Source organism: Ranitomeya variabilis, chromosome 6 (genome assembly GCF_051348905.1).
Source record: "Ranitomeya variabilis isolate aRanVar5 chromosome 6, aRanVar5.hap1, whole genome shotgun sequence".
Classification (NCBI taxonomy): Eukaryota; Metazoa; Chordata; class Amphibia; order Anura; family Dendrobatidae; genus Ranitomeya; species Ranitomeya variabilis.
In genome coordinates, this window is record NC_135237.1 from 326,495,728 (window position 1) to 326,513,222 (window position 17,495).

The following is a 17,495-nucleotide window of genomic DNA, read 5'->3' on the forward strand; positions in this document are numbered from 1 at the left end:
CTTTTGTTTTGGCCAAAAGATTTTTTAAGCCGCCACCATAACACGGTAGACACTTTTGGCCGGGCCCTACTCTAGTGTAACCTATTAAATATTTGTTAAAATATGCAAGAAAATTTAGGTATATTTTTAGTTATTTTTCACTTTTTAAAATGACCAATAATATCACATTCAAAGAACAAATACAACACCATGACCAGACCACATATTACCACCAATGACCGAATAATATCACATACAAGGAACAAATACCACCGCACCATGACCAGACACCATATTAGCACCACACAGTGACCAAATAGCACATACAAGGGACAAATACCGCAACACCATGTCCAGACCACATATTACCACCACATAGTGACTGAATACTACAATACTGATCAGTAATAAAAAAAACACAATACTATCACCATCAGTGCCATTATACACAGGAGATCTGTACTTAGTATGCAGTGTCTGTGTACAGGTAATAGTGATCACTGGTGGTATTATACACAGGAGCTCTGTATATAATGTATAGGTAATACAGTGATCACTAGTGACATTATACAGAGGACCTCTGTATATAGTATACAGTGTATAGTGTCAGTGTATGGATAACACACTGACTCATCAGTGAAGTCTAGGTGAAGTCCTTCATCTTTGTTTTTCATCCAGCACAGGTCGCCGTCACTTATTCCAGCCACGGCTCATCTCTGCAGGAAATAACACAGTTATCTCGAGCTCCGCTTGTAGAACGCATTAATTAATTTTTCCCAACTTCTACGTTATACCACATGAAGAAAAAAAGGCGACATAGTATCACTCTACACAGTAACAGGACCACCCCCGCATTTAAAACAGTATACTCAAAAAATAAAATAAATACATCACTGCAGTAATAATATCCCTTAATTAGCCCCTATGGTAATAATATTCACCATCCTGGCCCCCGTGTGTCTCATTCCTGGCGTCAGCCATATGTTCTCCCATCCTCCCCTCATGAGTATCCATTCTGCCCTATATGATCTCCCCATCCTGCCCCATCTGTCTCAATCGTATCCATCCTGCCCCATGCTCTAATCATGCCCCTTATCTCCATTATGCCCCCTATGTCTCCAGCATTCTGCCCCCAATGTGTCTCCAGCATTCTGCCCCAGTGTCTCCAGCATTCTGCCCCAGTGGCTCCAACATTCTGCCCCAGTGTGTCCAGCATTCTGCCCCCAGTGTGTCCAGCATTCTGCCCCCAGTGTTTCCAGCATTGTGCCCCCAGTGTCTCCAGCATTTTGCCCCCAGTGTCTCCAGCATTCTGCCCCAGTGTGTCCAGCATTGTGGCCCCAGTGTGTCCAGCATTGTGCCCCCAGTGTGTCCAGCATTCTGCCCCAGTGACTCCAGCATTGTGCCCCAGTGTCTCCAGCATTCTGCCCCCCGCCCCGTGTCTCCAGCATTCTGCCCCGGGGCGCCCCGGATCGCCACTCTCAATAGTAATGAAAAAAAAAGTTCCTACCCTGGCCGCGCTCCTGCAGCGAAGGCGAAGCTCCCTCCACTCAGCTGAAGCGCGCACTCGCCGGTGACTGACAATGACATCAGACGCCGGCAACATGCGTGCTGCGGCTGACGTCAGCTGCCAGCCTCTGATTGGCTGGTGGCTGTTAACTATTGACGTGCGGGCACGGGCCCGCACATCAATAGCTTTGCTGCCGCAGCGCCGCTAAGGGCCTGGTTTAGCCTGACGGTAGGGGCCCGGTGAGCAGATGAGACGGGGCCCGATGCGGGCCCCCTCTGCCCACCGGGCCCCATACGCCAGTCAGAACAGTAATGTCCTGATGGCGGCCCTGTTGGGCCTGCTCCTAACACTCCCTGTATAGGAGGTGGGTCCACTTTCGGGTTTCTTCCCTTGGTATCCAATCTGAGATAACACGGGAAGCACTATGTCCCAAGGTAAACAGCTTTATATATAAGTTCTACCTCACTTTTTTACTGCTGATAGCCAAATCCATTAGTTCTATAATCTCTGTCAAGCTATGAGCAATTGGGATTTGCGGATCCAGATAGTATTTATGTTATATCATTGTTGGCCATTGGGTATAACCTTTATATTGACTATTTATCCCAATGATATGATTCAAATGATATACTAGACATATTTATTTATTATTTACTGCCCTGTGTTGTGGTGCCGGTTTAGACACGATTATTTCTCCTTTCAGTACTTATTTACCAACTTGTCTTATGCTGCCGATACTCTTTTAGCTGCTTTCTCACATATGAATGCCTCTATTGTTGTCTTGTATGTTTAAATATGTGCAATAAAAGTTATAACTTTTTTCATTGATAAACCCCCTTTTCTTCTTCTCTTTGTTGGGATCTTTAGCTTACATATATTTACTAGGCACGGCCCATTAATTAAAATAGAATATATTTATAACTGTGATCCAAATAAGGAGGTTCTTTTGCTTTTCGGTAGAATGTGTTAGGCCCAAGGGGTGGGGTCCCGTTTGGCCACTGTGACCAAATTATAGGTTCTTCTTCTTAATCCGAGATAGTAGCCTTTGTTACGGTTGTCCCAGCTCTATGCCGGTCACTCACTAGGTCCCCCCGTCTGGTTCTAGGATTTTTGCTCACCGTTCTTGTAATCATTTTGACCCCACGGGGTGAGATCTTGCACGGAGCACCAGATCAAGGGAGATTATCAGTGGTCTTGTATGTCTTCCATTTTCTTATTATTGCTCCCACAGTTGATTTCATCACACCAAGCTGCTTGCCTATTGCAGATTCAGTCTTCCCAGCCTGGTGCAGGGCTACAATTTTGTTTCTGGTGTCCTTTGAGGGCTCTTTGGTCTTCACCATAGTGGAGTTTGGAGTGTGACTGTTTGAGGTTGTGGACAGGTGTCTTTTACACTGATAAGTTCAAACAGGTGCCATTACTACAGGTAATGAGTGCAGGACAGAGGAGCCTCTTAAAGAAGAAGTTATAGGTCTGTGAGAGCCTGAAATCTTGCATGTTTTTAGGTGACCAAATACTTATTTTCCACCATAATTTGCAAAATCAGTCTGCCAAATCAGACAAGGTGATTTTCTGGATTTGTTTTCTCATTTTGACTCTCATAGTTGTGGTCTACCTATGATGTCAATTACAGGCCTCTCTCATCTTTTTAAGTGGGAGAACTTGCACAATTGGTGGCTGACTAAGTACTTTTTTCCCAAGCTGTATATAGATGTCAGTGACACACACAAATATATGTGTATATAAATTACAAAGATAGCTAAAAAGAAGAAAAGCTGACAATTCAGCAGCTGTGTAGTGTAAAATCACAGCCGGAGCCGACAGGATAGAAGAGATGGATTACATACGGTAAATACAAATAGAATAGTTAGATATACACTGTGTTCCAAATAATTATGCAAATAATATTTCCTCATATTTTCTCTAAATTACCTATCTGAATTGCAGTCATTGTTATTTTCCAGTCATCTACTATTCTAGTATAATTGCAATGCTTTGAAACAAACTGCCTATGAAAACAGTATCTTTTTAAAAAAAATAAACACTCAAAATGCATGTTCCAAATTATTATGCACAGCAGAGTTTTCAACCTTTTTTTTTATTTTGAACAAAAAAATGGTAAATTGTGAAGTTATAAGCATTATCAGCTTATTACAAAATGAAATCAAACAGTTTTCAAGTGAAAACTTTATTCTAGGTGATGTTACATTTGCACATAGGACCCCTTGTTCGAAAGAAGCTTCTGAACTCTCTTGTCCATTGAATTTTGTCAGTTTTTGGATGGTTTCTGCTTCAATTGTTTTGCATGTGGACAGAATACCCTCCCAGAGCTGTTGCTTAGATGTGAACTGCCTCCCGCCATCATAGACACTCCTTTAGATGATTCTCCAGAGGTTCTCAATGGGGTTGAGGTCAGGGGAAGATGGTGGCCACACCATAAGTTTGTCCTCTTTTATGCCCATAGCAGCCAGAGATGCAGATGTGTTTTTTGTAGCATGAGACGGTGCATTATCATGCATGAAAATGATCTTGCTGCGGAAAGCACGGTTCTTCCTCTTGAACCATGGCAGGAAGTGTTGTTTTAGAAACTCCACATAGATTATGGAGTTCATCTTTACCCCTTCAGGGATCATAAAGGGGCCGACAATCTCTCTCCCCATGATTCCAGCCCAAAACATGACTCCACCTCCTCCTTGTTGGCGCCTTAGCCGTGTTTTCATGGGGTGTCCATCAACCAGCCATCCTCCACTCCATCCATCTGGACCATCGAGCATTGCACGGCACTCATCGGTGAACAAAACAGGTTGGAAGTCAGTCTTCATGTATCGTTTGGCCCACTGGAGCCGTTTCTGCATGTGTGCAGTGGATAAAGGTGGTCAACAGGATGGCTTACGCACAGCTGCAAACCTCTGAATGACCCTGCATCTTGTTGTTCTGGGGGACGTTGGAGGCACCAGCAGCTTCAAAAACTTGTCTGCTGCTATGACAAGGCATTTTTGCAGCTGCTCTTTTAACCTTATGCAATTGCCTGTTGGAAAGAGTCCTCAATTTTTCCTTATCAGCACGCACACGTGTGTGCTGGGAATCAGCTACATACTTCTTGATTGTGCGATGATCACGATGAAGTGTCTTGGCAATGTTGATTGTAGTCATGCCTTGACCTAAATACTCCACAATTTGTGGCTTCTCAGCAGCCGACACATCCTTTTTCTTTCCCTTTTTGGCAAAAAATGTAGGCTGCTTAATAATGTGGAACAGCCTTCTTAAGTAGTCTTGTGTCATGAATCCCAATGGCTAGGGATAGCAAGGGACAAGCAAAGTAATACAAAATATCGGACGAGCTCTAGGGTGATGGAACCTGGGCTGACCGCTGCCCTACGCCTGACAAACGCAACTAGAGATAGCCAGGGAGCGTGCCTACGTTGGTTCTAGACGCCACGCACCAGCCTAAGAGCTAACTAGTACTGCAGAGAAAATAAAGACCTCACTTGCCTCCAGAGGAATGAACCCCAAAAGGTATAGTTGCCCCCCACATGTATTGACGGTGAAATGAGAGGAAGGCACACACATAGAGATGATATATATAGGTTCAGCAAATTGAGGCCCGCTGTAAACTAGAAAGCAGAACGATACAAAAGGGGTCTGAGCGGTCAGCAAAAAACCCTAATCAAAAAACCATCCTGAGATTACAAGAACCCATGTGCCAACTCATGGCACATGGGGAGAACCTCAGTCCACTAGAGCTACCAGCTAGCATAGAGACATAATAAGCAAGCTGGACAAAAAAAAAAAACAACAACTGAAAATCAGCACTTAGCTTATCCTGAAAGATCTGGGAGCAGGTAGGCAGGAACCAAACAGAGCACATCTGAATACATTGATAGCCGGCAAGGGAATGACAGAAAGGCCAGGTAAAATAGGAAACACCCAGCCTCTGATGGACAGGTGGAAACCAAAGGCCGCAACCCACCAAAGTCACCCAGTACCAGCAGTAACCACCAGAGGGAGCCCACAAACAGAATCCACAACAGTACCCCCCCCTTGAGGAGGGGTCACCGAACCCTCACGAGAACCCCCAGGGCGATCAGGGTGAGCTCTATGGAAGGCGCGGACCAAATCAGTCGCATGAACATTGGAGGCGACCACCCAGGAATTATCCTCCTGACCATAACCCTTCCACTTAACCAAATACTGGAGTTTGCGTCTGGAAACACGAGAATCCAAGATCTTCTCAACAACATACTCCAATTCTCCCTCCACCAGCACCGGAGCAGGAGGCTCAACCGAAGGAACAACGGGCACCTCATACCTCCGCAACAACGACCGATGGAACACATTATGAATAGCAAACGATGCTGGGAGATCCAAACTAAAAGATACAGGGTTAAGAATCTCCGAGATCCTATAAGGACCGATGAACCGAGGCTTGAACTTAGGAGAAGAGACCTTCATAGGGACAAAACGAGAAGACAACCACACCAAATCCCCAACAAGAAGTCGGGGACCCACGCGGCGACGGCGATTAGCAAACTGCTGAGTCTTCTCCTGAGATAACTTCAAATTGTCCACCACCTGGTTCCAAATCTGATGCAGCCTGTCCACCACCACGTCCACTCCAGGACAATCCGAAGACTCCACCTGACCAGAGGAAAAACGAGGATGAAACCCCGAATTACAAAAAAAAAGGAGAGACCAACGTGGCAGAACTAGCCCGATTATTAAGAGCAAATTCGGCCAGTGGCAAAAAAGCAACCCAGTCATCTTGATCAGCAGAAACAAAACACCTCAAATAAGTTTCCAAGGTCTGATTAGTTCGCTCCGTCTGGCCATTCATCTGAGGATGGAATGCAGACGAGAAAGACAAATCAATGCCCATCTTGGCACAAAACGTCCGCCAAAATCTAGACACAAACTGGGATCCCCTGTCAGAAACGATATTCTCCGGAATCCCATGCAAACGAACCACATTCTGAAAAAATAAAGGGACCAACTCAGAGGAGGAAGGCAACTTAGGCAAGGGCACCAAATGAACCATCTTAGAAAAGCGGTCACACACAACCCAGATAACGGACATTTTCTGTGAAACCGGGAGATCAGAAATAAAATCCATGGAAATGTGCGTCCAAGGCCTCTTCGGGATGGGCAAGGATAACAACAACCCACTGGCTCGAGAACAGCAAGGCTTAGCTCGAGCACACACTTCACAAGACTGCACAAAGGTACGCACATCCCTAGACAAAGAAGGCCACCAAAAAGACCTGGCCACCAAGTCTCTAGTACCAAATATTCCAGGATGACCAGCCAACACAGAAGAATGGACCTCGGAGATGACTCTACTGGTCCAATCATCCGGAACAAACAGTCTTTCTGGTGGACAACGATCCGGTTTATCCACCTGAAACTCCTGCAATGCACGTCGCAAGTCTGGGGATACGGCGGACAATATTACCCCATCCCTAAGGATACCAGTAGGCCCAGAGTCTCCAGGAGAGTCAGGCACAAAACTCCTGGAAAGAGCATCTGCCTTCACATTCTTTGAACCTGGCAGGTATGAAACCACGAAATTGAAACGAGAAAAAAAACAACGACCAACGAGCCTGTCTAGGATTCAAACGCCTGGCAGACTCAAGGTAAATGAGATTCTTGTGATCAGTCAAGACCACCACACGATGTTTAGCACCCTCAAGCCAATGACGCCACTCCTCAAATGCCCACTTCATGGCCAAAAGCTCCCGATTACCCACATCATAATTGCGCTCGGCGGGCGAGAATTTTCTAGAGAAGAATGCACATGGCTTCATCACCGAGCCATTAGAACTTCTCTGTGACAAAACCGCCCCCGCTCCAATCTCGGAAGCATCAACCTCAACCTGAAAAGGAAGTGAAACATCTGGTTGACACAACACAGGAGCAGAAGAAAACCGGCGCTTAAGTTCCTGAAAGGCCTCCACGGCCGCAGGAGACCAATCAGCAACATCAGCACCCTTTTTAGTCAAATCAGTCAAAGGTTTAACAATACTGGAAAAATTAGCAATGAACCGACGATAAAAATTAGCAAACCCCAAGAACTTCTGAAGGCTCTTAACAGATGTAGGTTGTGTCCAGTCACAAATCGCCTGAACCTTGACGGGATCCATCTCAATAGTAGAAGGAGAAAAAATGTACCCCAAAAAAGAAATCTTCTGGACTCCGAAGAGACACTTTGAGCCCTTCACAAACAGAGAATTGGCCCGCAGAACCTGAAACACCTTCCTGACCTGTAGAACATGAGACTCCCAGTCATCAGAAAACACCAAAATATCATCCAAATACACAATCATAAACTTATCCAGATATTCACGGAAAATATTGTGCATAAAGGACTGAAAGACTGACGGAGCATTGGAGAGTCCAAAAGGCATTACCAAATACTCAAAATGGCCCTCAGGCGTATTAAATGCGGTTTTCCACTCATAACCCTGTTTTATCCGCACCAGATTATACGCACCGCGAAGATCTATCTTAGTGAACCACCTAGCCCCCTTAATGCGAGCAAACAAATCAGTCAATAATGGCAATGGATACTGATACTTGACTGTAATCTTATTCAGAAGGCGATAATCTATACAAGGCCTCAGGGAACCATCTTTTTTTGCCACTAAAAAAAAACCTGCTCCCAGAGGGGACGAAGATGGACGAATATGTCCCTTTTCCAAGGACTCCTTAATATAATTCCGCATAGCAGTATGCTCTGGCAGTGACAGATTAAATAAACGACCCTTAGGGAACTTACTGCCAGGAATCAATTCTATAGCACAGTCACAATCTCTATGCGGAGGGAGCGAATTGAGCTTAGGCTCCTCAAAAACATCCCGATAGTCAGACAAAAACGCAGGGATCTCAGAAGGAGTAGATGAAGCGATTGAAATCGGAGGTGCATAATCATGAACCCCCTGACATCCCCAGCTTAACACAGACATTGTTTTCCAGTCCAGGACAGGATTATGAGTTTGTAACCATGGCAGACCAAGCACTAGTACATCATGTAAATTATACAGTACAAGGAAGCGAATCACCTCCTGATGAACGGGAGTCATGCGCATGGTCACTTGTGTCCAATACTGCGGTTTATTCATAGCCAATGGTGTAGAGTCAATTCCCTTCAGAGGAATAGGAACTTCCAGAGGTTCCAGACTAAAACCGCAGCGTTTAGCAAATGACCAATCCATAAGACTCAGGGCAGCGCCCGAATCCACATAGGCATCGACGGAAATGGAAGACAGTGAAAAAATCAGAGTCACAGACAAAATGAACTTAGGCTGCAGAGTACCAATGGCAAAAGATTTATCAACCCTTTTTGTGCGTTTAGAGCATGCTGATATAACATGAGCTGAATCACCACAATAAAAACACAATCCATTTTTCCGCCTATAATTTTGCCGTTCACTTCTGGACTGAATTCTATCACATTGCATAGTCTCAGGTGCCTGTTCAAAAGACACCGCCAACTGGTGCACGGGTTTGCGCTCCCGTAAACGCCGATCAATCTGAATGGCCATAGCCATCGACTCATTCAGACCTGTAGGCGTAGGGAACCCCACCATAATATCCTTAATGGCCTCGGAAAGACCATTTCTGAAGTTTGCAGCCGGGCGCACTCATTCCACTGAGTAAGCACCGACCATTTCCGAAATTTTTGACAATATATTTCCGCTTCATCATACCCCTGAGAGAGGGCTAATAAAGCCTTTTCAGCCTGAATCTCCAGGTTGGGTTCCTCATAGAGCAATCCCAATGCCAGAAAAAATGCATCCACATTGAGCAACGCAGGATCCCCTGGTGCCAATGCAAATGCCCAATTCTGAGGGTCGCCTCGCAGGAAAGATATTACAATCTTGACCTGTTGAGCAAGGTCTCCAGAGGAGCGAGATTTTAAAGAAAGAAACAATTTACAATTGTTCCTGAAATTCAGGAAGGTAGATCTATCTCCAGAAAAGAACTCTGGAATAGGAATTCTAGGTTCAGACATGGGAGTGTGAACAACAAAATCCTGTATGTTTTGAACTTTTGCCGCGAGATTACTCAGGCTGGAAGCCAAACTCTGGACATCCATGTTAAACAGCTAATATCAGAGCCATTCAAGGGTTAAGAGGAGGTAAGAAGCAGCTAGACAGCAATTAAGGGCTAGGCAGCAAAACTCTGAAGGGAAAAAAAAAAAAAAAAAAAATTTTCCCTTAAACACTTCTTTTTCTCCTGCTTCAGCCCAAACAATTAACACTTTGTGGGCCGGCTATACTGTCATGAATCCCAATGGCTAGGGATAGCAAGGGACAAGCAAAGTAATACAAAATATCGGACGAGCTCTAGGGTTATGGAACCTGGGCTGACCGCTGCCCTACGCCTGACAAACGCAACTAGAGATAGCCAGGGAGCGTGCCTACGTTGGTTCTAGACGCCACGCACCAGCCTAAGAGCTAACTAGTACTGCAGAGAAAATAAAGACCTCACTTGCCTCCAGAGGAATGAACCCCAAAAGGTATAGTTGCCCCCCACATGTATTGACGGTGAAATGAGAGGAAGGCACACACATAGAGATGATATATATAGGTTCAGCAAATTGAGGCCCGCTGTAAACTAGAAAGCAGAACGATACAAAAGGGGTCTGAGCGGTCAGCAAAAAACCCTAATCAAAAAACCATCCTGAGATTACAAGAACCCATGTGCCAACTCATGGCACATGGGGAGAACCTCAGTCCACTAGAGCTACCAGCTAGCATAGAGACATAATAAGCAAGCTGGACAAAAAAAAAAAACAACAACTGAAAATCAGCACTTAGCTTATCCTGAAAGATCTGGGAGCAGGTAGGCAGGAACCAAACAGAGCACATCTGAATACATTGATAGCCGGCAAGGGAATGACAGAAAGGCCAGGTAAAATAGGAAACACCCAGCCTCTGATGGACAGGTGGAAACCAAAGGCCGCAACCCACCAAAGTCACCCAGTACCAGCAGTAACCACCAGAGGGAGCCCACAAACAGAATCCACAACAGTCTTGCCTTTATTTGGACACACCTGCCAAACTAATTTGCACAGGTATCTGCAATTGCTTTCAGTGATATAAAGAGCCCTGACACACATCACCATCAATGAGTTTAAATGACAAACAACATAATTCTAACCTTATCACTAGTGTTGAGCATTCCGATACTGCAAGTATCGGGTATCGGCCGATATTTGCTGTATCGGAATTCCGATACCGAGTTCCGATATTTTTGCGATATCGGAAATCGGAATCGGAAGTGTGCGGTGCGTATGGTTCCCAGGGTCTGGAGGAGAGGAGACTCTCCTTCAGGCCCTGGGATCCATATTCATGTAAAAAATAAATAATAAAAATAAAAAATATTGATATACTCACCCCTCCGGCAGACCCTGGACCTTAGCGATGTAACCGGCAGCCTCCGTTCCTAAGAATGAGTGAGTGTAGGGCCTGCGATGACGTCGCGACTTGTGATTGGTCGCGTGAGCGGTCACATGAGCGGTCACGCGACCAGTCACAAGCCGCGACGTCATCGAAGGTCCTTCACTCTGCATTCTTAGGGAACGGAGGCAGATGCTTGGACCGGTGAGAGCCGGGGCCGTCAGAGGGGTGAGTATATCAATATTTTTTATTTTTATTCTTTATTTTATACATGAATATGGATCCCAGGGCCTGTAGGAGAGTTTCCTCTCCTTCAGACCCTGGGAACCATTCCGATATTTTGTGTCCCATTGATATGCATTGGTATCGGGTATCGGTATCGGCGATATCCGATACTTTTTGGGTATCGGCCGATCCAATCCGATACCGATACCTTTGCATATCGGAAGGTATCGCTCAACACTACTTATCACTCCTAAACGCTTTGTGCATAATAATTTGGAACACAGTGTATAGATGTCAGTGACAAATACAACTAGTACAGTGTTTGCAGCTTACTGTATATGTATTTATAAACACCTACAGATAGAATAAGGCTCCACACAAGAGCAAATACTAATAAAAAATATATTTATTTTCAAGACACAGTAAAACAAGACCGAAAAAAGTTATAAAAATCAATATAAATAACAGGTGAGAACCACATATACAAGGAAAAAGAGGTGAACAAGCCTGGGAAAATTTAAAGACAGAAAATCCAAACACAAGTGTATCTATCACGTAATGAATGCTGTATAACATATAACAAATCACAAAATGGAACTGCTTATTCAGTAGAAACCAGCACAATGCTGCAAATGGCAAACAACATATATTGTGAAGCGGGACATAACCATCAAGTAGGCCTAAGTGTACATAATAAATTTATTTAAGCACACACATTAGAAGGAGTGTTCAAGTATAAGGCCGATGGGAGATCCAGCACATTCTACTCGACCATTTTAAGATGCATATATAATAACTAGTGTTGAGCGATACCGTCCGATACTTGAAAGTATCGGTATCGGAAAGTATCGGCCGATACCGGCAAAGTATCGGATCTGATCCGATACCGATACCCGATACCAATACAAGTCAATGGGACTCAAGTATCGGAAGGTATCCCTGATGGATCCCAGGGTCTGAAGGAGAGGAAACTCTCCTTCAGGCCCTGGGATCCATATTAATGTGTAAAATAAAGAATTAAAATAAAAAATATTGATATACTCACCTCTCCGACGCAGCCTGGACCTTACCGCTGTGAACCGGCAGCCTTCTTTGCTTAAAATGAGCGCGTTCAGCACCTTCCATGACGTCACGGCTTCTGATTGGTCGCGTGGCGGTCACATGAGCGGCACGCGACCAATCAGAAGCCGTGACGTCATGGAAGGTGCTGAACACGCTCATTTTAAACAAAGAAGGCTGCCGGTTACCAGCGGTGATGTCCAGGGGCCTCCGGACAGGTGAGTATATCAATATTTTTTATTTTAATTCTTTATTTTACACATTCATATGGATCCCAGGGCCTGAAGGAGAGTTTCCTCTCCTTCAGACCCTGGGAACCATACACTGGAAACTTCCGATTCCGATTCCCGATACCACAAAAGTATCGGATCTCGGTATCGGAATTCCGATACCGCAAGTATCGGCCGATACCCGATACTTGCGGTATCGGAATGCTCAACACTAATAATAACTAGATGGTGGCCCGATTCTAACGTATCGGGTATTCTAGAATATGCATGTCCACGTAGTATATTGCACAGCCCACGTAGTATATTGCCCAGCCACGTAGTATATTGCCCATTCACGTAGTATATTGCCCAGCCACGTAGTATATTGCCCAGCCACATAGTATATTGCCCAGCCACGTAGTATATTGCCCAGCCACGCAGTATATTGCCCAACCACGTAGTATAATGCCCAGCCACGTAGAATATTGCCCAGCCACATAGTATATTGCCCAGCCACATAGTATATTGCCCAGCCACATAGTATATTGCCCAGCCACATAGTATATTGCCCAGCCATATAGTATAATGCCCAGTCACATAGTATACAGCACAGAGCCACGTAGTATACAGCACAGACACGTAGTATACAGCACAGACACGTAGTATACTGCTCAGTCACAAAGTATATTGCCCAACCACGTAGTATATTGCCCAGCCACGTAGTATATTGCCCAGCCACGTAGTATATTGCCCAGCCACATAGTATATTGCCCAGCCACATAGTATATTGCCCAGCCACATAGTATATTGCCCAGCCACATAGTATACAGCACAGAGCCACGTAGTATACTGGCCAGTCACATAGTATATTGGCCAGTCACGTGGTATGCACCATATCCCTGTTAAAAAAAAGAATTAAAATAAAAAATAGTTACATACTCACCCTCCATTGGCCCCCGGATCGAAGCGGCCGGTTACCGATGCTCCTCGCGTGCTCCTGTCTGAAGAGTGCATTGCGGTCTCGCGAGATGATGACGTAGCGGTCTCGCGAGACCGCACGTCATCATCTCGCGAGACCGCAATGCATGGACCGGTCACCAGGGCGTCGCGAGGAGCATCGGTAACCGGCCGCTTCGATCCGGGGGCCAACGGAGGGAGAGTATGTAACTATTTTTTATTTTTTTATTATTTTTAACATTAGATCTTTTTACTATTCATGCTGCATAGGCAGCATGAATAGTAAAAATTTAGTCACACAGGGTTAATAGCAGCGTTAACCGAGTGCGTTACACCACGGTCAACGCTGTCATTAACCCTGTGTGAAAGCTGACTGGAGGGGAGTACGGAGCGGGCACTGACTGCAGGGAGGAAGGAGCGGCCATTTTTCTGCCGGACTGTGCCCGTCGCTGATTGGTCGTGGCTGTTTTGCCATGACCAATCAGCGACTTGGATTTCCATGACAGACAGAGACCGCGACCAATGAATATCCGTGACAGAAAAAAAGACAGAAGGACAGAAAGACGGAAGTGACCCTTAGACAATTATATAGTAGATAGAATAAAAAAGACATTCATTCCCGGAAAGGGTAGAGGGAGTCCAGGCGTCCAACACACCTGACGTGCGTTTCTCACTGTACATACATATATTTAACTAGCTGTACTACCCGGCTTCGCCCGGGTTAATGACTGCTGTTAGCAAAATAGAATGTGTTAACAAAAATTTATTCTGCACACAAAAACCACAAAACAAATAGATAGAAATGTAATTATTAAAAGGCAAAAACTAAGCTAATAGAAGCATTTCTTAACATATATTAGCTTTGTTATACTGAGAATGTCTTTGTTGCCTATATTAACCAATCAGAGCTCAGATTAATTAACTGTAGCAAAATAGAAGCTGAGCTGTGATTGGTTGCTATTGGCAGCCTGATAAATCCCCAGCCAACAGGAAGCCCACCCCCCTGGCAGTATATATTAGCTCACACATACACATAATAGACTGGTCATGTGACTGACAGCTGCCGGATTTCCTATATGGTACAGTTGTTGCTCTTGTAGTTTGTCTGCTTATTAATCAGATTTTTATTTTTGAAGGATAATACCAGACTTCTGTGTGTTTTAGGGCGAGTTTCATGTGTCAAGTTGTGTGTGTTGAGTTGCGTGTGGCGACATGCGTGTAGCGACTTTTGTGAGATGAGTTTTGTGTGGTGACATGCGTGTAGCAACTTTTTGTGTGTCGAGTTGCATGTGACAGGTTAGTGTAGCAAGTTGTGTGCAGCAAGATTTGTGCATGGCGAGTTTTGCGCGTGGCGAGTTTTATGTGTGGTGCGTTTTGAGTATGTGCAAGTTTTGTGTGAGGCAACTTTTGCATGTGGTGCAACTTTTGTACATGTGGCAATTTTTCTGTGTGTGCAAGTTTTGCATGAGGTGAGTTTTCCATGAGGTGAGTTTTCCATGAGGTGAGTTTTGCACGTGTGGCGAGTTTTGCGTGAGCCTAGTTTTGCATATGGTGAGTTCTGCATGTAGCGAGTTTTGCGCGTGGCGAGTTTTGAGTGGTGACTTTTGTGTTTCGACTTTTATGTGGCGAGGTTGGTGTGTGTGTGGTGAAATGTGTGCTGAGGGTGGTATATGTGTTCAAGCACGTGATAGTGTGTGGCGCATTTTGTGTGTGTGTTCATATCCCCGTGTGTGGTGAGTATCCCATGTCGGGGCCCCACCTTAGCAACTGTACGGTATATACTCTTTGGCGCCATCGCTCTCATTCTTTAAGTCCCCATTGTTCACATCTGGCAGCTGTCAATTTTCCTCCAACACTTTTCCCTTCACTTTTTCCCCATTATGTAGATAGGGGCAAAATTGTTTGGTGAATTGGAACGCGCGGGGTTAAAATTTCACCTCACAACATAGCCTATGACGCTCTCGGGGTCCAGACGTGTGACTGTGCAAAATTTTGTGGCTGTAGCTGCGATGGTGCAGATGCCAATCCCGGACATACACACATACATACATACACACATTTAGCTTTATATATTAGATATACCTGTATGTAATCTCCTGTATATAGTATATACCTGTGTGTCATCTCACCTATATATAGTATATATCTGTGTGTCATCTCCTCCTGTATATAGTATATACCTGTATGTCATCTCCTCCTGTATATACTATATACCTGTAGGTAATCTGCTTCTGTATATAGTATATACCTGTGTGTCATCTCCTCCTGTATATAGTATATACCTGTATGTCATCTCCTCCTGTATGTAGTATGTACCTGTATGTCATCTCCTCCTCTATATAGTATATACCTGTGTGTCATCTCTCCTGTATATAGTATATATCTGTGTGTCATCTCCTCCTGTATATAGTATATACCTGTGTGTCATCTCCCCTGTAAATAGTATATACCTGTGTGTCATCTCCTCCTGTATATAGTATATACCTGTATGTCATCTCCTCCTGTATATACTTTATACCTGTGTGTCATCTCTCCTGTATATAGTATATGCCTGTGTCATCTCCCCTGTATATAGTATATACCTGTGTGTCATCTCTCCTGTATATAGTATATATCTGTGTGTCATCTCCTCCTGTATATAGTATATACCTGTGTGTCATCTCCTCCTGTATATAGTATATACCTGTATGTCATCTCCTCCTGTATATAGTATATATCTGTATGTCATCTCCTCCTGTATTAGACCTCGTTCACACGTTATTTGGTCATTATTTTTACCTCAGTATTTGTAAGCTAAATTGGCAGCCTGATAAATCCCCAGCCTACAGGAAGCCCACCCCCTGGCAGTATATATTAGCTCACACATACACATAATAGACTGGTCATGTGACTGACAGCTGCCGGATTCCTATATGGTACATTTGTTGCTCTTGTAGTTTGTCTGCTTATTAATCAGATTTTTATTTTTGAAGGATAATACCAGACTTGTGTGTGTTTTAGGGTGAGTTTCGTGTGTCAAGTTGTGTGTGTTGAGTTGCGTGTGGCGACATGCATGTAGCGACTTTTGTGAGATGAGTTTTGTGTGGCGACATGCGTGTAGCAACTTTTTGTGTGTCGAGTTGCATGTGACAGGTTAGTGTAGCAAGTTGTGTGCAGCAAGTTTTGCACATGGCGAGTTTTGCGCGTGGCGAGTTTTATGTGTGGTGCCTTTTGAGTATGTGCAAGTTTTGTGTGAGGCAACTTTTGCATGTGTTGCAACTTTTGTGCATGTGGCAATTTTTCCGCGTGTGCAAGTTTTGCGTGTGGCGAGTTTTCCATGTGGCGAGTTTTGCACGTGTGGCGAGTTTTGCATGTGGAGAGTTTTGCGCGTGGCGAGTTTTGAGCGGCGACTTTTGTGTTTCGACTTTTATGTGGCGAGGTTGGTGTATGTGTGGTGAAATGTGCGCTGAGGGTGGTATATGTGTTCGAGCACGTGGTAGTGTGTGGCGCATTTTGTGTGTGTGTTCATATCCCCGTGGTGGTGTGGTGATTATCCCATGTTGGGGCCCCACCTTAGCAACTGTACAGTATATACTCTTTGGCGCCATCTCTGTCATTCTTTAAGTCCCCCTTGTTCACATCTGGCAGCTGTTAATTTGCCTCCAACACTTTTCCTTTCATTTTTTCCTCATTATGTAGATAGGGGCAAAATTGTTTGGTGAATTGGAAAGTGCGGGGTTAAAATTTCACCTCACAACATAGCTTTGACGCTCTCGGGGTCCAGACGTGTGACTGTGCAAAATTTTGTGCCTGTAGCTGCGACGCCTCCAACACTTTTCCTTTCACTTTTTCCCCATTATGTAGATAGGGGCAAAATTGTTTGGTGAATTGGAAAGCGCGGGGTTAAAATTTCACCTCACAACATAGCCTATGACGCTCTCGGGGTCCAGACGTGTGACTGTGCAAAATTTTGTGGCTGTAGCTGCGACGGTTCAGATGCCAATCCCGGACATACACACACACACACATACATACATACATACACACATACACACATTCAGCTTTATATATTAGATTAATAAACGATAATGTTTCTGAAAAAAATGTCGTGGGCTCCCGCATAATTTTTGTAACCAGCAGAGGGAAAGCCGACGGCTGGGGGCTTATAGCCTGGGAAGGGGC